The 22779-nt window shown below is 38.8% G+C and overlaps 1 protein-coding gene across 10 annotated transcripts in view; it reads left to right on the top strand.

Moving 5' to 3' along the window:
* Window positions 1-22779, top strand: part of RBFOX1 (RNA binding fox-1 homolog 1) — a 667961-nt gene that overhangs the window by 124491 nt on the left and 520691 nt on the right. For all 10 annotated transcript variants that reach the window (XM_014309823.2, XM_031062663.1, XM_031062661.1 and 7 more), the window contains one exon: window positions 18386-18433. The gene's annotated coding sequence lies outside the window, so the exon portion shown is untranslated. Of the gene's footprint in view, window positions 1-18385; window positions 18434-22779 lie in introns of those variants that run through there.

The following is a 22779-nucleotide window of genomic DNA, read 5'->3' as shown; positions in this document are numbered from 1 at the left end:
CACCAGAGAAATCTAGCCTTGATTTTGGATGCAGGAGATTGAAGTGTATGAGTTCACACACTGATTCATACAGTGTATGAATCAGGTACATCAAGGATTTGAATATATTCCTTTAGAATTCCAGAAAAGTTTTCTGTTTTCAACTAGCAGTTCATTGTTCTGATGGAAGTGTCTCCCTCTCCTCCTTCCAGGGCTGGGTTGTCCTTTCAGCTTTGATGAGAAGCAGATTTTGGGCTCTGGGATGCCTTAACTGTCAGGAGTCCAGTGAGAGCTGAGAGCTCCCAGTGAGGTGTTTTCAATGTGACTCTGGTGCCAGCCACCCAAAAGCCACTGGAAAAGTCCTCATCAAGCCTTCCACAAAACATCTGATACTGATCTGAGTTTCTAGAATAGTTCTTACAATATATGCAATAGTTTGAGTGGATCAGCACAACAACAATCACTAGGAAATTCTTCTCGCTGGTTTTAAATGATCAATACTTTTTCTCCTGATGCAGCTCTGTTATATTTAAGAAGTGGGAGCTCCATTCTGAAAGGTTTCATGGCAAAATAAAAAGGAAACTGTATCAGATGCTGTTTTTGCATTATGTGTTGAAGATTGGGGTAGTTCCTAAAGCAAATTCCTAGAGCTTTTTCAATGTACATGCACTCTAAATTTAGGGTAACCTGAGTCAATCACTCTCTTAGTTGACCATATACCTAATATTTTTCATTTTCAAATAAGAGTACATTTTGCCTTTGACCAAAGCTAAAACTGCTTTTGGTCTGAGCAGTCACATACTTTTGGGTCTTGATATTCCAAGAAATAGGGAATCCTTTTCCTTATTCCAAGGGACAAGGATGACTTTTGGTGGGAGTGATGGCTTTGGAATAGACTCTGACCTCTTTGCCTTTCTCTTGCAGTTGCAGTTTTGTTAGTCCAGAAAGAAGGTTATTGTTCTGTGCAAGGAAAAATAAGTATTTGGCTGGGATATCTCCAGATTAGCATTCTGGCAGGTACCTTTTCATACTCATCTTCTTGCTAACGAGAAGATACCTAAATATTTTATTAAGCTACTAAAAGACTGAGAACATTTTATGAGACATGAACTTTAATGAGACATGAAGTAGAAAAAATGAGACTCAGTCCTTCAATGATTTGGGACAGTGAAAAATGTTAATGTTGTCTTATCGTACTAACAAGGGCTCAGAATATACATAATTGTATCAGCAAACTGAATTTGCATTCAGTTATTTTCTTGGTTAAAACTTGTTTTGAATCTCTACTTTTTATGTTCTTTTCTAGAGAAAGGCTCTAGCAGTATTTCTTACTGCTTTATTCCAGTGAGAAGAAGTTAAAACATATAAAAACTTGACTAAGTTTGGGGGTTAATTTAATGTAAAAAACTTAACTAGAGTTGAAACAAGCAGTTAGATTTCTTTTTTTTAACATATGATTGTCTTAGAGCTTATGACTGATTTATATTTGCAGGTTTGCATTGAATAATAAAATGTTCAGTGGCACTGTACTTTTATGTGCTGAATTTATTTACTATTTGAATCACAAAATAATTCATGAAATGTGACGTTCTCTTTGCTGTTTAAATAAGGCCATACATTAATTATGCTGTATAGAGTAATAAACAAGCTTCTCAAATTATTTAAGCCGTGAAAATTGATCAATGACCTAAAACCTGATGTATATACTTGATGAATAGATGTGGCTTTAATTCATTTTCACTGGTGCAATGTCTTCTTTTAGAATTGAAATATTCTTCGCCTGAACTTAAATATCAAGTGAATGATTTCTTTTAAATTCTCTAAAAATTCTGAGTTGCATTTCAAAACCTATTTTTTCCCCAGACAGTAAGAGAAATGCTTGTCTTTTTTCTCATCATGCGCTCCACCCAGCCTCATTGCTAGGGACAACTTCTTCTCATGTCTCTAAATATCCAAATACCTTTCAAGACAGTTTTTCTTCACACAGTTGTATCTACAGCTAGAAAATACTCCTGAGAGCAACCTGCTGCTCTGAATTTCCAGGAGCAGCAGCAGCAAGGTGCCCTGGTGCCAGCCCCAGCTCATTTATGGCTGAGCAGAGGGAGAGCTCAGCCAGGTACAATGAACGCTTCTCCCTGCATGTTTGGGGCTCTGCTGAGTCACAGGAGTTATAAACACAAGAGCAGATAAACATCCACTTTTTCATAGTGTTTCCTCTGTATTTTCATTGCTCTACAAATCCAACATTATTATTTTTTAGAGTGTGTGACACATCCATTTCCAGCTCAGCGTTGTGTTCTTATCTCTCAATTCTGTGCTTGCACTTGAAGTATTAATGACTTCAGCACAAGTTATATTAATGGAACAGTTATGTCTTTTGGGTTTAAGTAGAATTAATTTTAGGAAACTGCTTCTCATGAGAGTAATCAGAAGCAGCTGTTGGTTTTGCTGCAAAATATTAATGTACAATTAAAAAAAAAACCAACAGTGACTTGGGAAACAGGGCTGTTTGCTGGAAGCATACCTTTGCTCTGCATTGCTCTGGCCATATATTCCCAAATTCAAACACTGTGGTGGGTGCTGAATTTTTACCTTTCCCTGTGCCTTTTTAATACACCACACTGAGGTTTGTTGAAAATGTACCCACTAAAATTTTCTGAAATGTTTCTCCTTGAAATAAAAGACCTTAGAGGTATTATTCACATCATCTTTCAAATTACAGCTAATTTAGTTCTCTCCTGTTTAACTATTTTCCACGTGTAGAGGGTGATTGTGGCCACCAAGCTGCTGTAAGTTATTTTCTGGCTGACTTGTTTGTCCTCTGGAAGATTTACCCCGAGTGCCTCTGGCTTGGAGCAAGCCCAGCTGCAGCAAGCACTGCGTGCTGGGCCGTGTTAGGGACGGGATTGTTCTCACCTTTTACTGGCTGGGGACCCCTTCTCACCTGGGGAAATGTATTTTAGCAAAATCACTGCCCCCAGAGAAGCTGTTGGAGGGGGAGTTTTGTCCCTTGCAGGCAGAGCAGAGCCCCAGGCTGATGGAGAGAAGGATTTTGTGCATATCTGCAGTGCTCAGGAGCATTTCTGAGGGAGCTCTGAAACAGCTGGAGAGTTCCCAGTTGCACTGAATCCCTTCCAGTGTTCTGTTCTACTTGTTCTGTAGCACCAGAGACATGTTCTTGGGCTTCTGTGCTGCTGGAGAGCTGTGTGCCTCCACCCTGGGAGTTACAGATGTCCTTGTCACCTTTTGTCATCTCCTTGGAACCAGTCTGGCTGATTGTAAGTCTTCCTTCCCACCACTTATACTGAAATCTTTGCAATATGTGGGAATTTCTGTAGAATTTCTCAAGAGAGTTGGTCAAATCTATTTCCTTGCTGTGCCATCTGTTGCCCAAAGCTGCGTTATTGAGCAACCAGACCTCTGGGTGCAGTTTTGGTGGCTGAGGGACCTCCAGGATTCCTGGAGTCTCGCAGATGCTCAGATATTTAAACATCTGAGGTTTTGGTTTGCTCCAGCCAGGAGCTGCACACCTGGGAATGTGTGCTGCTGAAGTTTGTGCTCATTTTATTCTCCCCCAGCAAATGCAGGTCTGCTGTCAGCTCTGCCTCTCACCAAGTGACCAGGCAGGGTTAAAAAAGAACTCACAGGGTAAGCCAGGACTGTGGAGAAGCTTCACTAACCCGAGAAAAGGACCTTTATTATTATTATTATGAATTTGGTGAATTAATTTCCTTCCTTTTGTTTGTCTCTGTGGTTGTTCAGAGTGATATTTGCAATGCAAGCCTTTGGAGCATGGCCTTGGAGTGACTCTTGTTCCATGGTTAGTGCACCATGACAGCAGGGGGAGATGAAAGGAATAGCATTGCTGGGATTTCTTTCTTATTAAAAGTGCTTCTTTTGAAGAATATGGAGCAGCTCTGGTTTTAGGTTATCACTCTCAGCCAGCAGACCTGTCTTCCCATCTCCCCCAGCCTATCTTAAGCTTGTAGGGATCCCAGTTTATACAATTCTCTACAGGGCTTTCTCTTATCTCCTTCTCTCAACTGACAATTTCCCTGTCCAAACATAAACCAGGCTATCTTGCTTTTCCTTCCTTTTTCTCTATTGCATTAAAAAACAGCTTTGAAACTCCACTGTTATGACTCCAATATTGGCTGCACAGACATTTGTTTTCCTGCCTTGAGCCCTGATCAAGGCCTGTGTGCACACTGGGACCTCACACCCAGCTCTGCATCTCAGCTCAGGGGGTTTGGGTGTTGGCACCAGTACCTTGCCATTTTCAAATGCCAGTTTGCTCAATCTGCCAAAATACCATTTTCTGAACAACTTGTACTCAAGTTTACTTGCTCTCTCTAGGCTTGAACCTACCTGGTATTGCTGGATGTGGAGTTGGAAATATTTTTCCTAGTTTCAAAGAAATAATTTCTCTTTTGAAGTGTGTATTTGTAAAAATTTAACAGCAGTTATCATCACAGTGTCACAGTTGCCAAAATTTCAGTGGAGGATGTAAATATATGACCTATTCTAGAGTAGGTTAAAAAATACTCAATTTTAGTGCTGTAGATTGTAATTTTCCACGTTTCTTTTTCCTTGAAACATTTCTATTTATGTCATATCCATGGCTTTTTATTCAGTCTGTTTTCTGTGGTCATTAATAAGCCTGCAACTGACCCATTATCACTCTTAGTGCTCTAGTTGTCTCCTTCTACCCTGCACTGTTTAAATATTTGGTTTGCATATTCTAAATGTTAAAATAAGTTCTTCTACCTTTACAGAATTGAGGATGAATTACCCATTATAATTTCCTAGTCAAATTTAGACTCTAAAATATGATTCATGATCTTAACTAGTTTCACATATGAAGAAATCAACCTGCTGATCAGAAGCTGCTGGAGTTCCCTTTGCACTTTGAAATTCCTGACAAGCAGCAGACAGTGGCTGATAAAAGTATTTGCCATGAATGGCATCTGAGAATTCTGTTATTTTTTGCTTTTGAGGGTACCAGATGGGAATTATGTAAAGTACAGCCTTCAGAGGACATGCACATTTGGGGAGATAATTCTGCAATTCTGCTCTCTTGTTGTTGTTTTGTTCCCTCAGCACTGCAGGAGCTCTGAGGACAGGAGAGATCCCTGTCCTTCCTCTGCTGCCTGGTCCTTCAGAGCCTGGGATTATTCTGAAAGGGTTTTTTGAACCTTTATCCATTAATTACACATGAGATGTTTGCACCATGGAGAGGCCAGCAGAGACAATATTTAGTGGAGCAGCTCTGCTGCAGAATCTCAGTGCTCATCTGGTGCCAAGCCCTGTCCTGGGTCTGCTCTTCTGAAGCTTCTTCAGATCTCCTGAACATCAGCTTCATTTGCCTTTACTGGATCATTATACCCCATTAAGAAATGGATTTTTCCAGCCTGATGAGTGGAAAAAAATGTTAGCTGTTGATGACTATCTATTGGGATTTACTCAATATTATCCTTTGATTATTGTCACATAATTTTATGGAATGTATTTCTCTGACTGCATCATTAATATCATTAATATCATTAGGCTCAGTAAAAGTGATTCTGGTGTAAAAGGATGATGTTCAACATTTTTGCTGTAAAGTTAGCCACAGCTTTAGGTGTTCTTTTGAACCTGTTATAAGGAATGATGAAATTGCATGGTTAATCAGTTTAAGCAGTGAAAAATTAACTAGGAATACTTTCTATTTGGTTGGAATTTAAAGCTGCAGAAACAAGGAAACAAAACTGGTATCAGATCTCAGATTAATTTACCTCAAAGTTCTTTATTACTGATCAGTTTTGAGGCAGTTTTCACCAGTTATGACTGCAACTCCACATCATTCCAGGGATTCCAAAGGGAAATAACTGTCTTTGTCAGGATTCCTTCAGTGAACATTGCTCACCCTAACAACTTGCTGATGCTATTTTTACTTTTGCATTTATGGCATTTCTTTTATGAGATAATGGATTGTGGAGGAGAGAGCTTGTGTGACTCAGATGTTTTAAGGACAGCCTTTATATACAAAGCTGTCATGTGTTGAAACACAAAATGGGAAGGAAGACTTTTATAAACAGTGACTAAAAAAAGCCTCTTTTCCTAATTTTGTACTAATGCACCTGTAGTCCTTCTAAAAATCAGAATTTCTAACAAATTACCTTACAAATCAACTTAATATTTTCCATTTTGATGAAAATATGCTTCATCCTATCCACTTAAAGGGATTTTAGGATCCTTTCAGGCTTCAGTGAGTGCTGAAAAGCAGTTAATTATGTTTGTTTTTAAGGGTACATGTTTTACAGAGCAGCAGCTCTGTTTTAGTGGAAGGTATTATTGTAATTCTTTAGTTTCTGTTCAGCTGGGATAAAACATAAAAGTATTTTTCTTTTTGCTTCAGAAGAGTGAATATAATGGTTGTCTTCCAGAGGATATATTAGTTGTGTTTTCACTTGGTGGATGCATGGCCCTGCCTGAGTGCTTTAGTGCTGTTCTGAATGAATTTATAAAAATATCACTGGCTCTTTTAAACAGTGAGTTAAAATATGTTTTAAAAAATACTTTTCTTTAGTTTTAGGGATAAAATTTAAACATTTGGACTTACTGTAGCAAGGAATCTGGTCTGCCACATGTATGACTCACATTCACGTTAATTCCTTGAGTTTGGGGCAGCACTGAATTCAGCCCCTGGCAGTGACCCCTGTGATAAAATAACCCAGCACTGCCAGGGCATCTCCATTTCCTCTTGGAATACAGAGGTGGCACCATGTGAGATGGAGCTCTTGTTATCCAGTTTTACTGATAATTACACCCCTGAAATTTGCCTCAACAGCAAGAAACGCGAAGTTTAGGAGTGTAGCTGTTCACAGAGTTTGTCATTTGATGCACTTGTATAAATGAAATCTGAGGCTGGTTAAATTGCAGAAATCCATCTAAGAAAAAAATCAGGTTGTAATTTCTTTTGTTTTGGCTTTTTTCCCTAGTTGTTTTGGGTCTCTCTTGTTTTTGTTTTTTTGTTTTTTTGGTTTTTTTTATGAAGAGTTTGTTTGTTTGTTTGTTTGGGGGGTTTTGTTTGTTTTGGTTTATTTTTGGGGTTTTTTGGTTTGTTTGTTACTTTTTTACAGAGCGTGGTGTTCTACATAGAAAAGTTTCAGCCTGTTTACATCATAACAATGACTCCCTACATTCTAATAAATTATTATTTTATTGTTATTAATATTGGCTACTACTGCTACCACCACCCCACAAAATCCTCACAATTGACAAGGAATAAGAAACCACTTCACAGGCACATTGTTTACTGAGCTGATGTACTACATATTAGTTGAGGCACAATTATTTTAATAGATCCACTCCTACCCCCCTTCACCTTGGCAAAGAATATTGGATTTTCCAGTTCAGTGAGTGTCTGGTCGTTATCATTCATGTGCTCTATTGCAGTTATTGTTAATGGTTATATGAACAGCAAAATAGGAAGCATATATCACCTGTCAGCCTGTGTTCTCTAGGCCCATCTTGGGGTGAATTATAGTAGGATTAAGAGTAGAAGCTGCTAAAATTCAGGTTTCATGAAGAAGTTGTGGAATTGTTTTTTTCCCCTCCAAGGTTTAGGATTTGTGTTCAGTCTTTAAGGAAAAAGTATCAGTATATTAGGATCATAAATTCTGAATTGGTCTTGCCAAAAAGTAATTTAGAAAATTTACCAGATCAAATAAAAAGTGTGTTAACCTGGTTTATAGAGAAAGAGGGAGAAATACATTTTTCTGCTCTAATGTGACTCTAACAACTTTCTAGTTTAAGGGAAATGTGTGCAGTTATACTTACCATGGAGTGAAAATAATTCACCAAAGCAATGTTGTGAGTGCAGGAACAGTGCCCTTTGTGCTCCATCAAAAATGGCCTTTATGTAATCAGTTTTTTAGCTTTGAAATTGATCTCCTGTCACTATTTTACTTTGTTTTAAATTGTGCAGCTTAGATACTATCCCGTATTCATGCTTGGGTAACTTGATTGACCTGGAAGAAAAACTTTATCAAAAGCACACACTTGTGTATTTTAGCCTATAATATAGAAAGAACAGATAGAAAATGTAATGTGGGGGTAGCAGGTGGGGGTGATCACATCTCTGATGTAAATTTATCCCTCACATTCTTTTGGCCATGCTGAATTGGCATTTCTTAATATGAAATTCTTCATTTTGTTCAATTTTTTTTTTAAGCAATGCCATCAGATTTGGTGAGATAATCTTTTAAATGGAATTTCGAAATAAGTATGGCAATATTTTTCCTGGGTCAACACATCGCCTACTCCATTGATTAAACTGGAACATTCACATTTTATCAAGCGTCAAATAGTTGAAGGTTACAGGATTGAGGATGAAGGATTCTCCTTAGGATTGAGAGAAATGTGTTGGTGTGAATTCTAACATTTGAGAGAGGCCTCTGATGCATTTTAAATACTGCTCTAGTTATTCAATTTTCACTGGTGAAACAAACTGTTGACATCCAATCAACTGCTGATGAACAAACTCAGACCAAACAAAAGGGTGTGTTTTTCAATATTATATGTAATGTAACGGCACTTGGGCTTGCCATGAGATATTTCAGAGGCCAGAAAGAGGAGGAGTTTCTGAAACAGAGTGGATGAGTTAGTGAGATGAAATCTCCTGGTTATGAAATGGCAAAGGAGTCCTTACCCTGCTCAGGTAAATCAGTCCTTACTCTGCCTAGGTAAAGAAACCCTTACCCTGCTCAGGTAAATCAGTCCCTGCCCTGCTCAGGTGAAGGAGCTCTTACCTTGCTCAGGAGATGAGACCTTACCCTGCTCAGGTAAATCAACCCTTACTCTACTCAGATAAAGTAGCCCTTACTCTGCTCAGGTTAATCAGTTCTTTCCCTTCTCAGGTAAATCAGTCCTTACTCTGCTCAGGTAAATCAGTTCTTTCTCTTCTCATTTAAATCAGTTCTTGCCCTGCTCAGGTAAAGGAGCCCCTACCCTGTTCGGGTAAATGAGTCCTCGCCCTTGTCAGGTAAATCAGTCCTTTCCCTGCTCAGGAGATGAGTCCTTGCCCTTGTCAGGTAAATCAGTCCTTTCCCTGCTCAGGAGATGAGTCCTTGCCCTCTTTGGGATGGTCCAGAGCCTGCAGCCTGAGCCCTGAGGCTCAGCTCGTGGCTGGTGCATTTCAGTAGAAAAGCTTTGTGTTTAGACAGGAGGGACAGTGAGGGTTATGGAGCTACTCAGGAGGATTTTGTCCTGCACAGCTCCTGAAAGTCAACACTGTGATGCTTGATGCTCTATTCCTACTGGATTTTTCTGCTGGGAATAGATGATTTAAGATGTCTAGTGAATGAGAAATTGCAGATTATGAGACTAATAAAGATTAAAAAATGCATTTTGATGGCTACTTTTTTCCTTTCATTTCTCTACTAATTTAATAAAAGGAGGAGCAAACTGATTTTCTTAATTTTTTTGATTGATCCAAATCTGATTACCTTCTTGTTACGCTGCTGTAAGATTACCTGGCACTTCTCTCTCCCAAATGCCATAGCTCATTTTTGCATTCATCTTTCCTACACGTTATGTGGGAATATGTTTTTGAATATGAATATGAAAAAAACAGTCTGAATATAGAGTGAAAGCAGTTATAAAGAAAATGCAGGAACTGTTCCGTTTCAGTTATATACTGAAATGTCCTCACATACTGCACAGTACTACACAGAGATATTTATTATCTGCACTCCAATTAAAAATACTGCATTGGTTTATTAGACATTTAAAAGTATTTAGTACTAAGTAAAAGTATTTACGACTAAGGAATCAATATTCCTTATTTAAAAAGAAGGTTAATTCCTCAGTGCACATGGATCTATACACAAAACCACAAAATCTATGTGCACAATTGAAGAAAGGGGTTTAGGGGCGTGAAGGGGCTGTGTGGTTTAATGGTTTGTTTGATGGAGGGAGATTGGTTTGGTTTGGCTTTTTTTCTACATCTCTTGACCCTCTCTATGTGGTATTGCAGAGCCCCCAGGATGAGGTGTGAGATGAGTCTGACTCCATGTTCTTAGAAGGCTGATTTATTATTATATTATATTGTATTGTATTATATCATATTATATCGTATTATATTATGTTATGTTATATTATATCATTATATTATATTATATCATTATATTATATTATATTATATTATATACTAAAGAAAAGAGGGTACAGACAGAAGGCTTAACAAGAATGATAAACTCGTGACTGACTCAGAGTTTGACACAGCTGATGGTGATTGGTCATTAAGTACAAACAATTCACATGAAACCAATCAAACATGCACCTGTTGGTAAACAATCTCCAGCCACATTCCAAAGCAGCAAAATGGGGAGATGCAAATGAGATAATATTGTTTTTTCTCTGAGAATTCTCATCTTCCCAGGAGAAGAAATCCTGGTGAAGGGATTTTTCAGAAAATATGACAGTGACAATCTCTACATCTCTTGAGATAGAGGTGTCCTTTTGCAAGAAGCTGCCAGGGCTGTTTGTGTTCAGTGATGCTTTGCTCATCACTTCAGTGCTGCTGTAGAGGGCAAAGCGCCTGTCTGGGGGGAACAGGCAGGCAAAGGTGCAGGAGGAGCAGTGCACCCTGTGTTTGGTGACTGCAGAGCTCCATGGATGTGCTGCTGAGATACTTGGAATCCAAGTTGTGAGCACAGCCCAGGGAGCAGAGCACGTGCCGGGGATGCTGAGAGCTGAGCATTGGGAGCAGAACCACGGCTGTGCCTCTGACATTTGGCTGTTTTCCTTGGCAGGGCTGGCTGAGCTGCTCTGTGTGCCAGGGGAATGGCTGTGGGGCACTGGCTCTGCTGGGACCAGTGTCCTTTTAGCTGTGTGCTTCTGAAAATGCTTGGGAAAGCTAAGGGTTCTGCTGTCTTCATGGCAGCACAGCTTGGCAGATGTTTCAAAGCAAACCGGGCTTGTTTACCTACACTGGGCATGGAAGAAGAAATAGCATCTCAGTCACTCTCTCCTTGCCAACAAGAACAAAAAACTGACTCTTGGTCGCTAAGGAAACTTCTCAAAGCTCAATTATATCAACTTGCTGCCCGAGGCTCCAGTCCAATTCTTTATTTCCCCTGGATGTTGAAGCAGTAGCTGTCATCATCAGAGCTCCTTTTGAGTTTGCTGTGATAGGAGCAGTCCTTTGGATGCAGGGCTCACTCCTGCCTTTGTTTCTGCATTCTTATTAGTGGGATGACAAAGCACTGGGCCAGGAGGCTGAAATAATTTCCAGTGTATGAAGCCCTGATAATTTGTGGCCTGACTACTCGTGACTTTTGAGAATAGGTAGGAACTGAAACATTTTAAGTTTCTGATGGCTGTGGGTTGACCCCAGTAGGCAGCAAAACCCCACTCACTCCCCCTCAGCGAGGCAGAAGTGAGAAAGTTTGTGGGTTGTTTATTAAGGGGAGTCTTGAGACCAATGTGAAATTCTGTTTCACTTTTTAACTCAAGAAAGCATAGTAAATATATAGCCAGCTTTTTGGGAATGCAACTGTTTTACTGCACAGAAACAGCCATATTTTGTGAAAACATAATAAAAGCATGAAACTCGGCTTGTTGTGAGTGTAGTGTAATATCAAAGAGAAAATAGATCTTTACAGAGCCCTAATTTTCCAAGGCACTTCTACAGTCATCACACATCTTCTGTCATTCAACAATTCCTGTCCTGTCACTCTGTAAGCTTGAAAAATCGCTATTTGATTTAAAATTTATGCTTTTTATCACTACATGGCCCAAAATGACTGAACTCCATTTAAAAGTTCAGCAAAAATCCTCTTCAGTCTTGAAGGAACTTATTCTGTGAAAATTGGACTTAAGTGAAGGAGTTTTGTTATTGATTTATACCCTGTGCCCACACAGTTGCCTCTCGGTAAACACTGGCAGCCACTTCAGCATCTTCACAGAGTGAATCCTGCTCCTCTCAGCATCCTCACCTCTCCTTGGGTTCTTTGATCAGCTGAGTGGGGCATGGCTTTGCAAGTGATGCTCTGTCTTTTCCTCAGGCACTCATTTATGAAAAATACAGGACTATCTTTGAGCTTCTATTTATTTCTCTGTCAAATATGGCAGAACTTAGTAAAGATATTCTAAAGGTTTTGAGGCATCTGAGGTATGAAGCAATTTTATGTGCTTGTTTCATTTAGGAAACCTGACTGAAAAAAAACCATAGATTCCTTCAGGAATTGTGTTGTGCCCTTGTGCTGTTGTTAATTTGAAAACATAAACTGTTATATTAGGTTTCTTTCTCTAAAAGTTACATCTGTACTTTGGCTATATATTGTCAGGTACATATTGTCACTTTAGCCAGCTTACACAGTGTGTGGCTGTGCTGAAATCACACCAGCAGCTTTCTCAGCTCCTTGGACTTATCAGGAATATATCACCTAGATTTCAGTGATTTCAAACATGACTATTTATGTGGCTGTTGGCCTACCTGACACCTAAGGCAATTTTATTCGATAAATAAAATATGGTTTAAAAATCCAGTTTTAACAGTTTAAAACTGTTGAAATTTACAGTTCTGGAAGTTCCTGTGTATTTTCAGCCTTGAAAGTAGAGGGATACATAGAAAAGGAATTTTGGATTTGACCTGCAGGTTAAAATGATGTTGCATTAAGGAATCTTAAGTGTTTTTGTACTGTCCAAACTGACAAATTTACCAAATGGCAGTTTCTGTTGCTGGCTTTGAAAATGAAATATTTACTAGCCCAAAATTTAGTCTTAACCTGACCTAGGCTTCAAAAGCCAGTATTTACAGCTCAGTACTGCTCCATGACTGATTCACATCTTAAAATTACATCTGTATCTTCCAAAAATGCTGCCTATTTTCTGTGTGGTTTTGGGAGATCTGAGGAGAAAGGTGGAGGTTTTCCCCTCGGGTACCTTTGCGTTGCTGGGCTAATGAAACATCTGTTTGGAGAGAGGAGGGGAGTGTGAGGCTCGAGGGTTCTGTGCTGGGCAGACGTGTCTGTGCATCTCTGAGTGTTTGGAGAGCGTTAGGGAAAGGACAAGTGACTCCTGAAGGTGAGAGAAGGAAAAGAAAGAGGAGTGTGAATGTTTTATATACTCCAGTCCATAAAGCTCCAGCAGCAGCAGTACCTGTTCCCTCAAACAAGTCTTTAGTTAGGAAAAAGTCAAAGCTTTCCTTGGGGGGGAAAAAAACCATAACAATTAACTCTTCATAACTTTGAAAATGAGCATAAGCAATGGGCTGGAAGCAGAAGAAAGCAGAAAAAGCAGCAGAAAGCAGAAAAAAGCAGAGCTGGGTGCTCACTGGCACAGCAGGGTGGTGGGTGGCTGTGTGGGAGGGCACACACACACCAGGACTTTCAAATCTCTATTAAAAATACAGCAGTATTTTTGTAAGCAGTCATTTTTTATTATAAAATTTGTCAGTTAAGTTTCTAAGTCTTGCAAACCTTCCTCTTACAGTCTACTTTTATCTAGAAACAAGAGAATAAATCTCCCTTGAACCTGGAGAATTTGATTTTAAATCTGTGCTCAGGTGGGTTGTTTCCTTTTTGACTCCACTCAGAGTGCCCCAAGGCTGCCCTGAGCCATCAGAAATAGGTGCAGATGGCCCAATTTCCTCCTGGTTTGAGCTTGTACGCACAAACCTCTTAGTCCACAAACGTTAGTAAATAGAGATGAAGCTACTTCTTTCAAAATAAAGCTCCTCTCCTACATCTTTGACATTGCAACTGTTGAAGCCATTCAGATCCTTGAATTGGTTTGTTAATTTGAAGAGGCTTCTGCCTGAGTTGCTGGGGACAAACTTAGTGAAGACTTGAATGTCACATTCTAAGGTTTCATTTTTCATTTATTTTCTTCTTCAGTAAGTATTACTGTGTGGTTAATTTGTTCTCTGGGATGGATGAAATAGAACTAATATGAAATTCAAATGAATTCTTCTGCTGGCAGCCTGTTTGTTAGCAGCAGTAATGAAACATAATAGCCAATGGATAGAGAAACACATTAAGTATTTTTTCTCAATAATTCAGGGGTTTGAGATATTTAACCAGTCAATAAAAATACCCAGAAGAATCAATAACCTAGAGTTATCAAGTCTGTGTACTTTTTAATTTTAGATATATGTGTGTGTATATATTCTTATTTTGTATAAGGTCATGTTACCTTTTTAAATGCTTTAGTCAGTAAAAGGAGTCCATTTCAGCTATGCAAATTAAAAAAAAAAAAACGAAAAAAAAAGAAAAAAAAAAGATGCAAACCACCTTTAAGCTACTGTTTGTTTCATGAAACTGGAAACCAGTACTGTGAAGAAAAAACCATTATTTCTTGGGGTGCCAAGGACACGTGTAAAACACCTGACCAGCAATCGGTTTATCTTTCACGGGAGGCTGAACAGGATTTTACAAGGTTATTTGCTTCCACCTGCTGCTCATCCTTGATATTACAGAAGAACCCAGCCGGGGGAGCCCTGGGCTGGTTGGAGCTGCAGAGGCTCATCCTTCTGCCCTGGGCTGTGCGAGGGTAGTGCGTGCACAGGAATTCGGTTTGCCTTTCCCTGCGCCTTGTTGTTCACACGAGGAAAGGAAACACGTTGGAAATTCAGACCATTTTTATAAAGTTTCTGCTTCTTGTGGTTGTTTGGGAGGTTTCTGGCAGCCTGTGTGGGGATGGCAGGGCAGCAGGGGAAGGGATTAGGGCTGGGATGGCAGGGAGGGAGCAAACTGCAGTGTGTGGTAAAGCTCAGGCTACTCAAGGTGTGGGGTGTTAGCAGCACCAGGGATGCTTCAGGATAATGATTTCACTGCTCCTGGTTGCAATTCCAGGAGTGAAATTAAATGTACAATTACAGAAACCATGTAAAATGTATGCAGGTTTCTACTGCATCCTAAAGCCAAAATCTCATTCAGGGCCATGTTACTACCAATAATTACTTGTGCTTTCTAGAGCTTTCACTTCCCTCTGTTCAGTAACTGTTTTTTATAGTGCTGTTGATGAAGGTGGTAGATCTGTTCTACTGGTGGTAGATTTGTACAGTAAAATTTTTATACAACTGTTGATGAAGTGGTACATTTGCTCCTCAGTGTGCTAAACTTGAAAAATCCCAGCCCTTAAGCTTGTTCTTGTCCTGCATTGCTCCCAAATTCCTGCAGAAAACCTTGCTTTGTTTCCCTGTTGCTGCCACCAAACAAAACAGACCAAAAAGGCAAATTATATATAAAACATAGAGCTCTTAAAATGTTTGTAATAATGTTGTTTAATTGGCTGTTAAGCAGTGACAACTAGAGAAAAAAGGAATTGTGTTGGTTTTCAACTGAAATGGATGAGAGGGTTTTCTATTTAATTCTATCTTTTCCATGAAACTTCCATAGAATACTTCCCATCTATGAGGTTTTTTATAATTATATAAAATACCTAAAATAATTCTTCAAAAGGAACATATTTTCTGAGTTTTTACTCTTTTTTTTTTTTGGTGATGTAACAACATTAGAGAAGGAGCCTGATCCATTGTTCAGATCTCTAGGATTTTACAATTGCTTTTCAGCAAGGGTTCCTCTCCATCTCAAATAATTCATAGAGCTGGGAAATTTGCAATACACATAGGAAGTGACAGCGCTTTGTCATTTTGCACTTAGAGAAAGTAGCACAGATGTCTCCCAGAGAGGAACATTCTCATCTCTTCCCTTCTTGCTCTGAGATTGACAGATGATTCATTTTGATGATTTTTAAAGCTTAGGGTCTGTGTACATTTTTTCTTTAAAAGAGGTATATCTAGGATGTAGACATATAGTCAAATATTTATATTTAAACGTCGATTTGATTAAGTCAGTAGCCTCACTGGTTTAAAGAGTTACAACACTAATTCCTTCAGAAAATTAACTGGTTTTTATCTTGCCCTTGTGCAGAAGTCTGAATCTAGGTGTTTAGCCTTGAAAACATACAGCTATTTCTTTTAAATCTGACTGCATAATTTCAAAGATAACACATTCTTACAGTGGGCCTGAACCCATGCAGATGTGGCTTTCATTGCTAAAGATGCAGTGGCTAATTTGTAAAAATTCACTTTCCATTTCTTTAGATAGATAGCCAGACTCTAGGGGATGAAATACTTGTCTAATGTTCAGAGATAAAAGATGGAGTAGAAATGCTGAAATTTGCCATTCAGCCTGAAACTTTTCCTGGGACTGGTCTGGGTTCCATTTGAGGTCTGGGTTCCATTTGAGGTCTGGGTTCCAGGTGAGATCTCGTTTCCACTTGGGGTCTGGGTTCCAGGTGCTGTCTCAGCTCCAGGTGTAGCTCGTTATCTCATTAACTCCTGATTGAGCAGAGCAGGCTCAGCTGGGCTGGCCCCACTTTTTTGGGGGCTGAGGCTGCTCTGGTGCCTCTCTTTGCTGCTCCAGACAACCAGGCCACATGAACTGTGCTGGGAGGAAGATGAGTTTTGTTTCATCCAGGTAAAACTGCATTTTCAATTGTGTAATGGATGCTTGTGAACTTGGGCCTCTTAGAAATTGCTTTTAATGGGGAAGGACAGTGGTAAAATAGCAAAATACATTGACCAGAGTGCTGTTGAGTCTTCAGGTATATCCATCATGCTGAGAGCCTGTAATAGCCATGACTACAGTCTGAGAGGAGCTACTTTGTTCTGCTTTCAGTTAATTCAGGTCAGTGTGTGAGACAGAGCCACTCTTGTCCTTGGTAATATGGAAAGAGATGATTCATTTTTGATTAACCAATAAATATGTTAAAGAACATTACACCCTTTCCAAAAGGTGACTTAGGGCACAGCTAGGACATGAAGACCACTGGTGCTAATGGAGCTTGAATTCATTCTCATGAGGGAGAAGGCTTTTGAAAAGCTGAGCTTTTTCCCTCCCCAAAAAAGAAGCAGGTGTCAGTATCCAAACAGGCTCAGGAAGTGAGCCTGTAGGCAGAGAGAGAATTTCCTTCTCCTCCACATGGGAGACGTGGGGAAAGACTGTCTGGCTGCCAGTAAGGCACACTTGAAACAAAATTTTTGAGTGTTATATTCCCCAAACTGCAATCTGGCTCCCCATGAAAAGTGGTGCAATATAAAGAGTATTAGAGGTGCTGATTCATGTATTAGGCTGGCTAGAATAACAAATGGTTTTTTACTGCTTAAGAAGTGACACAACTTGATATGCCTTATGAAACCATCTTTAATATAATTTGCTGTGAATGAAAGTATTTTTTTGCAGGAAACCTTGCTTTATCTTACTCGGTTGAATTATTTAATTTTTGGAGATCTTTTATAGGTGTTGGTAGGAAGTGTTTGGCTTTGAAGTAAAACCAGTCTTTCATTTAAGATGAATAGACATGCTGTAGAAGAAACATAAATTCTTTATTTTACATTTATTTTCATTTTTAATAGGAGCTGCTATTTGCTATCAGCATTTGAATTTATGGGCAAGTAACTAACCAATAATCTGAAATCTGATTAGAGTAGTTCCAGCTTTGGGGAGAGGTTGGGGAAGTACTTTTCACAAGAAATTGTCCCTCAGCCACGTGTTATTCTTTTCCCAAGAGAAATCTTTAAAGCTGCAATGGTTAAAATTTGTTTCCAAGAATCTCCTCACTAGAAAAGTAAAGTTGGAAAAAAATTAGTAGGGCCCTTGTCTACAGTTTAGTGACTTAAATTGTACTTGGCTTACTCAGTTTCCAGTAGTAACTTGCTGTAAAAAGGGTGACTGAAGCAATAAATGCTTTTTGGAGTGTAATTTTTATGATAACCATTATCCCTGCATGTCTTCAGCACAAAACCCCATAGATTCAATAAGTCAAAATGCTTTAGGAATAAAAGGATCATGTTTTGGGTGTCCTTAGGTTTGAGATAATTTGTTTCACTCCTCGAGAAAACATATCCAAGATATCCACATGTGTACGAGTCTGTGCACACACATTTTCATGTTTATCATAAACAGAGGCTTGGCTGTTTTGCACATTGCAATGAGATTCAGGCACAAATATCTATCAACACACAGAAGCTTGAGCAGTTTCTCCTCTTTAGCTTACCTTCATATTTATGTCAGCTCCCATGATTTGTTTATTAAAAAAAAAATGTGAGTAAGAAATAAATTTTCCTCAAGATGCAAGCAAAAAAGAAAATATATACTAACAAATCATATTTTCTCCTGAGAGCTGGCTACACTCTATTGAAATAGGTTTGGGGTTTTTTTTTGTGTGTGTGTTTTTTCAATCCTGTCCTTAAATTTATGCCTGTAGTAAAGTTTAATGAACTTCACCTAAAGGCACAATACTAGATATTGTATATTCAATAACTGTGTAGAAAAATAACAGTTCTTCAGGCTGAGTTACTCCCCAGTGCTGGTCAATGTGTTTGTGACTTGGGCTTCTCTGTTTGTGCTTTCAGGACACTAAAGCAGAGTGCAGTTCTGGTGTAGAAACTGAGGACAGAAAAGTAAGTGGCTTGTTTTAATGTGATTTTTCAGGCAACTCTAGTAGCTGGGATTTTCTCTGGTTGTTCTTTGTGGTTTTTTTTAAATTAAACCATGTGAAATTATTTTATGGTTCTTTGCATGCATAAGTGTTCATGTTGTATTTTAAATTCAATGGGGACAAAACAGTCTTACTCTATTGAATATATCTGTTAAAAATTTGAATAACTGTTTTTATAGAAGAAGGGAATTACAGTCCTAATCTCTTTATACTACAAAAAAGTTTAAAAGGCAGTTGCATTTCCTATTCTTAATTTACATTGTTAACAAAGTGATTGTGTGTCTGTCGTGATAAAGTTGGCATACCATGTTAAATATTTGTAAGACAGCAAGATGATTGCTTTTTCTTGCTTTAGAAGTAGTACCTTTGAATTATTTTTTTTCTTTAAAGGGTTGATTAAAACAAATGTTTCCAGTTTTATTTTCTGTGGACAAATATAAACCAGATACAAATATGTTTTCAGTTGTGTTTTTCACCTTACTCATGGTAAAAACTATCCAAGAAACAAAGGCTTCACAAAGAAACCTTCAGCTTAAAAAATATATATATAATTGTCAGAAATAATATCAATGCAATTTTAAAGAGAGTATGTGTTTTGTTTGAAAATCTGTTGCTACTGAAATTTGAAATGGGGATGACTAGATCTGTGCAGGGTATTTCTGTGTGGGATAGTAACTGAGTTTGTGGAAGAGTTGAGCACATGACATGTGATTGAAGTCCAGCTGGTACTTGCTCTGTCTCAGTGAGGCTGCAAGTTCTGAGCATCAGCTTGCATCAAACTCTCCAGGTGCTTCCATTTAGGTTCATGTTTCTTTAAATTGTGCTAAAATGCAGGCTGGGACTTTAGAACTAAACCCCAAGTTTTGATTTTTTTTAGTATTTAGCAACTACTAAAACTGCCAAGCCAGAAGTTCTTTCTGTAGTGTGAATCATGGGAAGAGGTGTCAGGAGCCTGACAAGCTTTGAACAATAATTTATTAAAGTGTTGTATTTCTTCCTTGTATTGCAACTTTAATCTAGCAGAGCCCAGCCTGTTGCCAGTGAACTGTGGGTTTTTCCTGGTTTATGATGCATGGTTTGTACCTCAGGAGGAATTTCAGGAGATGTGTGTCTGAGCCCTTCTCTCGTGACTCAAAGGGACTGCTCTGCGCTAGGGTGGTTTCCACCTTCAGTGACTCAGGATATCCAGAGATTGCAATTAGCAGAAAGGATTGTCTAGAAAACCCCTGGATTTTTCTTCTTCCTTTTGTTATTTTGTTTGAGCATTTTATTTTGAAAGATCGGGAATGTGATCAACACCTCTTGTTGCACAATCTGTTTCATCTTTTCTCTGTGTTTGGTCCCAAAATTGAAGATTCCACCAAGTTTAGGAGGCAGTTGTTCTTTCCAGTCCAGGGAGGGAGTTACCAGTGATCATCAAACACAGATCCATCAGTCTTGGTTAATACTAATGAATTGTTTCATGTTTGTTGAAAGCATCAATTAAGAATGTAACATAATTCATAAACCTGAAATATTGTAAATAAATATTTTTATTTCATTGAACTTGAAATCAAGACAAACTACTGCAATTAGGGCATGCATCATTAGTATCTAATAATTTGCACTTCCATAATGAAATATACTACTAATGAACTATATCATTAGTAATTAATGGGAAATTTTCCCATTTAACCACAAAATAGAAACCTGCAAGGTGCCTTTTCTTGTGTTCCTTTGTTTCTGAAGTTTTCTAATCTACAACTTCTGAAGCAGAAATTTATGTAACCATGACTAAAGCATTGCCTGCAGGCAAACTCAAATCTAATAACTGTACTTATTATTTTGAAATCTATTATTCTGTAAATTCCAAAATAGCAGTTAATTATCATAACCACTTCATCACTGTGATCTGCCTCTCCTTTCATTGTCTTCAACTGACCTTTCTATGTAAGATTTTTATTTATTTCCTGCAAGGCTAAAAGCTCCCAGGTTTGAGAATACCAGGTGACAAGCAATGCACACTCTGCTCTCTCTGGCCTGGATAATTATGAATTACTTAATTGCCTGTGCCTTTCCCAGCAGAAGACCCATAACTGCATGTACAACTCTTCTTCTACTTAATGAATACTTTTTTCCTGCATTTGACACTCCCAAGCTTTCTTGTTTTGATCTCCCACCACCATTCTGAACATCACAATATTGGATGTTTAATGACTCGTGTGAACTCAGCTTTGCTTCTCAAAGAAACCAATGTAGAAAAGTGACCTTTAAATTGTCACAGGAAAAATCCTGTTAAAAACATTCCATGTGTGTTTTTTGTAAAAAATCCATGGAAATGTGCAGCTAGCCATGTGATGTTTGGGAATTTGAGCCATGTTTCCAAAGCCTGTGTGATGTTCTGCTATTGCAAGGCTGATGGCAGATGGTCAGGTTGGTTTTCCTTTTACCCATGTTTTCTGATAGAACTCTGTGTGTTGGGCACAAACAAAATAGTTCTGGTGGAAGGCAATTAATAAGGATATTGGCCATTTTGCCAAGAGGGAGAGCACGTGGGTTCCTTTGAAATCCTTCCATTTGATATAACCAAACCACTGTCTGTCTCTAAGAAGGCTTCTAATCTGTGCAGCATTTTTGTTGGTGTTGCCCTTGCACAGCTCCATCATCTCCCATTACCTGAAAAACCTGCCTTGCTTTTTTATAGAATTATATTTTATAAATCTTCCTTGTTTTTTAATTTAATCTCAGTTCATATCTTTACTTGGTCTGAGCAATTTTTTAAATGCTTATATGGGACTTGCTTCAAACAGTAATCTCCAAAAATATAAATAGAAAAAGAAACTGTAAATAAGATTTCTCCCAGTTCTGCTCTGTCTTTGAGATCTGACTAGAGCACAAAGGACATACTTTGTTTTACTCTGCAATTGTCATATCATCAAATGAATTCATGGCAATGCTGTGAAACCAAAACTCTGATATGAAGTTACATCCCCTGACATCCTTTGTGTGACATTTTCACCTGACACTGCAAACTGGAAGTTAACTTACAGTGACCTTTCTGTGCTGGATAATTTTGTCTCAGCTTGTTTTCACCATGCTGGGAATGTTTTATTCTTCAGCTCTGGCTGTTTCATCTGTGTTTTATTTCAGTTTATTCTGCCCCTAATGGGGCTGTGCTGGCTGCAATGTTCAGAGCCATTCTCCTGCTGTAAATGCCCCCACTCAGCAGCAGCTCAGCACCATTAGCAGGGGGCTCAAGGTCGCCCAGGGTGTCCTGCTGCATTTTCCCTTCTGCAGAAGGAAGTGGCTGATGGAGAGAATATTTTTGAGATGCATCTTGACTTGAAAATGTCCCACTTCAAAGCTGGGAGTGCAGAGGCTTTATGAGAGCTGCAGAGCTTCTGGCAGAGCATCAGGGCAATAACCTGATGGGTCAGGAAGGCAGGAAGGTTCCCTGGAGTGCCATAATGTTCCTAACTCCCTATTACCTGCTGTGGGATTTGGGGGAGGCAGTAATGCCTTTCCTTTTCTCTGCCTGCTGTGCAAAATAATTCATTTTTTTTCCTTTAGTACCTTCTGTCAGTGGATCTCAAATTACTTTACAAACAAATTAAAAACACCTATGAGGAAAGTACTTACAGTTCTATGGCTTGAGTTACATATGGAGAAATAGATGGATGAAGGGCAGATGTAGGCAAGGTTATAAAGTGTGTCTGAGACAAAATGAGGAGAAAAAGAAAAGCGTTACAAATATATTTTGCTTTGTCTATTCAATGGCTCCTTTCAGGTTGTTTTTGGGGTTCTTTTAGTTTATTCATAGTGATCATATAAAGATGTATTTTCTGGGAGTTTAAGAGAATGGGTTTTTTAGGAGAAAAAGTTTATCCAGTTTCTCTGATCTTCAGATTACTGTAGAAGGGAATTAATAAGGTATCAAATAGTGAGGAGCACCATGGAGGGACTAAGTCAGCTCCTGGCATCATAGATGCGGATTTGTTATTACAGTGTTTTCTTTCATGGTAGTCCCTTTTCCTGCTGTTCAGGGGCTCTTTAGCAGTGAAGAGGAGTCAGTGTCATTTTTATTCCCTTGTGAAGGCATTGCGCAATCTGCATAATTGTGTGGATTATTGAGCTGCATTTTCACTCCCATTGAAAGATTTTTTTTTTGCTGTTGTTGTGAGGGAAGATCACCAACTCCAATGGATTGGTAGGGAAGTGTCTAAATTGTATTTGGGTATAGATTTGGAGGAATCTAAGGAAGTTTTGAATGCTAATGGCCCCTCTGACAGAATGAACAAATGATTCCTGTTTCTCCTGCCTCTTTACCTG

Source organism: Geospiza fortis, unplaced genomic scaffold (assembly GCF_000277835.1).
Source record: "Geospiza fortis unplaced genomic scaffold, GeoFor_1.0 scaffold146, whole genome shotgun sequence".
Classification (NCBI taxonomy): Eukaryota; Metazoa; Chordata; class Aves; order Passeriformes; family Thraupidae; genus Geospiza; species Geospiza fortis.
Note: the sequence above shows the minus strand (reverse complement) of the source record. Positions and strands in the feature narration are given on the sequence as shown.